This window comes from Aethalodelphis obliquidens, unplaced genomic scaffold, assembly GCF_003676395.1.
Source record: "Aethalodelphis obliquidens isolate GAN/ISIS:26980383/991018 unplaced genomic scaffold, ASM367639v1 scaffold3, whole genome shotgun sequence".
In the NCBI taxonomy this organism is placed as follows: Eukaryota; Metazoa; Chordata; class Mammalia; order Artiodactyla; family Delphinidae; genus Aethalodelphis; species Aethalodelphis obliquidens.
In genome coordinates, this window is record NW_020837947.1 from 80,690,094 (window position 1) to 80,695,068 (window position 4,975).

Consider the following 4,975-nt stretch of genomic DNA (forward strand, 5'->3'; position numbering starts at 1 on the left):
CAAAGCTGACGGCTGGGACCTACGGGGCATTTGCACCGAAGAAGCGTGAAGCTGTGCATCTCCGCAGGGTCCCTCTGGAGGGTGCGTGTATTGCCCAGTCCCAGCTCCTCTTGGTCAAGGATGGTCCCATGGGGTAGCTCCTCCACCATGGCAGGTCACATATTTATTGGTGCCGAGGAGTTCCTTGGCAACTACAAGGAATCCCTGGGGTCGGGGGCAGGGTGCAACCAGCTGTGCCCGTGGGGGACCTGAGGGGCCTGGGTGACAGCGGGCCCCTCTGTAGTAGCAGCAGCAGCAGCGACCTGATTCCATAACCATGGGACAGCGCCAGTCGCCCTGGGGGTGGTGCATAAGCCAGTTTCCATGCAACTACTATTTTGGTAACTAGGATATTGTGGTCTGGTCCTTTAATTGTTTGGTTTTTCTCACTCAAATTTTTAACAGCTAAGAGCGCTTTCCAGGTCTCTGTTTACACTTTTCTCAGAGCATCCTTTTCTTGTTTTAAGGCAGTAATACTTTCTCAAGATCCGTGAGAATATTCGTTAGATCTTTAAAGTTTTCTGCTGTGGGGAGCAATCTGCATAGTGGTTAAGAGGATGGACTCTAGAACCAGACACACTGGGTTTGAATCTCAGCTCTGTTATGACTTTGTGGACTTGGGGAACTTTCTGTCTTAGGTTTTTTTTCTTTTTCATTTTCTTTCTTTTTCTTTTTTTTTCTCTTCAAACAAATAGATAATGCTTGTTATACAAAAGTTCACTAATTGCCAACCTACCAGTTTGTTAAACTTAGAAAAAGTGTTAACTTATTTTACAACTCTAAAAGGAGAACTTTACATTCCTATGACTCAAACTAACTGACATCCGGGTTCTAAAAGTTGTGAATCAGGGGTTTAAAAAATGTCACTCTAACATTGTCCCAATTAATTTTGATATGCCATAAACTAAACCTTCTAAATGTTTTGTGCATTCAGTGAAATAATGTTTCTAACATAAACTTATTTAAATAGCTTTGACATCAGTAATAGGCCAACCTGTAAACTAACTGCCCTCTTAGTATAAACAGGAAATAATAACGGCAGTGTCAGTGTGGAATGTAATATCTCCCGATTCACATGCAATTGTAATGAATAATCAATCGATTAGGCTAGTGATATTTAAAGAACGTAGTTGTCACTGTGTTTCCCAGAATAACTGAATATTAACATTCTCATCAACTGTATGCCAAGTTCATTATCTCATATTCTTCTCTAGTCTCTTTGTCTGCAGATTGGAATAGCCCCATGTGGAATATGAAGCAGTGGCCCAGAACTTGATGATCCTACATCTTTGGGCCATTCTTTCCAACCTTTGGTAAAAGTTTTGTGAAGCCTAGAGGGATCTACTAACATTTTTTCACTCTTTTCTTGCTTTTCTTGTAATTTTTCCAGTCTTTTTTGTTCTACCTTTACCTTTTCCTTTGCCTGTCTATCTAGAATTTTCAGTTCAAGTTTATGTAAATCTCTTTCTTGAAACCTGAAAATTGCATTGGCAACAGTTTTCCTTTTTCTGCCTTGTCTAACTTTTCACTTATTTCTTTTTCAAGCCTCACAAGTTCTTCCTCTTTTTAATTCTTCTTCTCGATGTAACGTAATAATAGTAATCTTAGTCTAAACTGGCATTGGTGCCAGTTTAGACTGGCACCAATGCCAGTTTAGACTAAGATTACTATCTGCTACTTTTGCTCTTCCTTTTCTTCTTCTTTTAACTTCTCTTAAATATGAGAAACATATCTCATTGACATTTAGATACTTTTCTATTCTTCCCAAGCTTCAACTGACAATTTATGATTCTTCTTTGTTCCTGTTTTTCCTTTCATCATCATCTTGTTTATTGTGAAAAAGCATAGTTATATTCTCTTTCTTAAACTTGATGATTTCCTCTTTTTTTTGCTGCTTTTAGCGTTCCAATTCTGAATAGATTCTTTCTTTTTTCTACAGTCAGAAATTTTTGTATAATTTCTCATGTTGTTGCACTTAATGCTGTGTTCTTTCAGGATAAGGTTCTAGAATTTCTCCCATAAATATTGTCTTCTCTTTATGTTTGTTTCTCACTTTTACAAAGGTCTGATGATCCAAGTCATCCAGTGCCCTTGTTGCCCTCCTGTTTGCTGAAAGAATTTTTCAAAATCTACCATTTCTGCTAGAAGAGTATGTGATGGTACTTTGTCTACATGAACCTTACCTGACATTGTTCTGAAAGCTCTCTGCATTTCTGAGTGACCCAAAGTCCACATGTCAATTTTTCTGGATACGGCAGCCAACTCAGTTTTAGTTGTTTTCTTTAATAAGCTCTTCATATATCAGTCTCTGCTCTTATCTAAAAGTGCTTATTGCATTTTCCATTTTTTTCTATTATTTCTCTGAGCTTTCAGCAAAATCAGGTCTAAGTGTCACTTGTTTTAACTGATGGTGAAGTCTCTTTACATCATTATGTATTTTGGCCAATTGTTGCTGGACTCTTGCTTTTTCAATTTTTCCTGCTGATAATTTATTTAAAATTTTTCCACTACACTATGCTCAATAATGAAGTCCTTTTTTTTTTTTTGGTGGTAGAGATAACCGTTTACCTTTTTCTATTAATAACTTGATTTTTTAAATTTTCTGTTGCATGTATGTTTTTTGCTTTTTAGTCCAACCAGATTTCTGCTTTCAGATTTGAAGCTGAAAAGGTTGAATTCCATCCAAAGTACTAAAACATACATCATTCTGTGTCATGACTACCGTGAGTGTGGCCATCTTTCTGGTAGAGTAACTGGGGCCACAGAGGGCCCACAGCCTAGGGTGTCATACAGGGGGCAGTACAGAGCCAGCAGATAGTTCCCTGCATGCAGACATGGGACTGTGGATGTGCCAGAGGGAGAGGGAGAGCTGTGCCTTAGTTTCTTCATTCATCAAGAGGAGCAGGAAGACACTGAGCCCACCTCCTCCCACAGGCACAGAAAAACTGCCATGACATACAGAGCAACTGTTGATGAGAACGACCTGAAGACTTTCCATGACTAAAAGTTTAAAGAAGGCACCACAGCGAGATGGCTAAGAGAGGAGGAGACACTATATATGGTCAAGACCCACACTCCCAGGTAGGTGATTCACAAATGAGGGGATAACCACAATTTCAGAGGTTCTCCCCAAGGAGCAAGGGGTACACCCCACCACAGCCTCCCCAGAACGTCTGGCTTTGAAGACCAGAAGGACTTGTATATGGCAGAGCCAGAGGGCTGTGAGAAACAGACTCCTCTCTTAAAGGGTGCACACAAAATCTCACATGCTTTCAGGGAAGAAGCAGTAATTTTAAATTAAGTAAGTGGCCTGGGTCAGACCCACTTGCTGTTTTTGGAAAGCATCACAGAGAAGCAGGAGACAACTGTGACCCCCCTGGGGATATAGACATGGCCACAGCCGTATTTGGGAGCTTGTTCTACCATGAGGAAGCTGGTACTGCCAAGTAACATTTGGAGTCCTCTCTTAGTCTATTAGCACTAGGGACTTGCCCACCCACCAGTAAGTGACAATAGCTCTGGCATGCCCCAGGCCACACAGCCCACTGCACCAGGACCTGGCACCACCAACCAGCAAGCTGGCATCAACCCTGGGGGCAGTACACCAGGACCTGGTCATACTTACCAGTGGACTGTCACCAGCCCTGGGGCCCCCTGAGCCTCGCAGCCAGTTGCTCCAGGACCTGGCCCTGCCTATCAGTGGCTTGGAAGCCACTGCACAAGGCAGAACCTGGTAGTAAACTGGGCAAGAGGCCGGCCATGCATTACCAGCACATCCAAAATAGTTGGCTCCACCGCAGTCAAAGGGCCCACACAGGGGCACCCTAGAGCATATAGCTCTGGTGACCAGAGGGAAGCGTGCTGCCAGGCATCATAAGATGACTCATACCTAAGGACATTTCTCAAGGATTGGAAACGTAACCAATATATGTAATACACAGAAATAAACAGAGAATTAGGCAAAATGACAAGACAAAGGAATATGTTCCAAACAAAGGAACAAGACAGAATCTCAGAAAAAGAACTAAATGAAGTTGAGATAAGCAATCTACCAATAAAGAGTTCAAGGTAAGAATCATAAAGATGCTCAATGAACTTGGGACACAGAAGTTTACCAAAGGGTTGGATACATAAAGAACCAAATAGAGCTGAAGAATATAATAACTGAAATAAAAAATACACTGCAAGGAATCAACAGTAGATTAGATGATACAAAAAAACAGATAAGCAGTCTGGAACACAGAGTAGTGGAAATCTACCAGGCAGAACAGAAAAAAAGAATTTTAAAAAATGAAGATGGTTTAAGGAACCTCTGGGATAACACCAAGCATACAAACATTTGCATATAGGAGTTCCAGAAGGAAAACCGAGATAGAAGAGCAGAGAAATTATTTCAAGACATAGTAGGTGAAAACTTCCCTAACCTGGGAAAGGAAACAGACATCCAGGTCCAGGAAGCACAGAGAGTCCCAAACAAAATGAATTCAAAGACTTCCACACCAAGACATACTATAATTAAAATGGCAAAAATTAAAGGTACAGAGTTGTAAAAGAAGCAAAAGAAAACAACTAGTCACTTACAAGGCAAATCCCATAATACAGTCAGCTGACATTTCAGCAGAAACTGTAGGCCAGAAGGAGTAGCACAATATTTTTAAGGTGATGAAAGGAAAAAGAATAATAGAACCAAGAATATTCTACCTGGGAAGCTGTTATTCAGATTTGAAGGGACAGATAAAGAGTTCTATAGACAAGGAAAAGCTAAGAGTTCAGCACCACTAAACTGACTTTATAAGAAATATTAAAGGGACTTCTCTAAGTGGAAAATAAAAGACTACAACTAGAAATATTAAAATTACAAAAGGAAAATCTCATTGGTAAAGGTGAACATACAGCAAAGGAGTAGTACAACGACTTGTAAAGCTAGTAGGAAGGT

At 40.5% G+C, this 4,975-nt stretch overlaps 1 pseudogene; it reads right to left on the reverse strand.

Annotated features, from left to right (window-relative positions):
• Positions 1 to 273: 273 nt before the first annotated feature.
• Positions 274 to 2,776, reverse strand: LOC113613217 (coiled-coil domain-containing protein 112-like; annotated as a pseudogene).
• Positions 2,777 to 4,975: the final 2,199 nt, after the last annotated feature.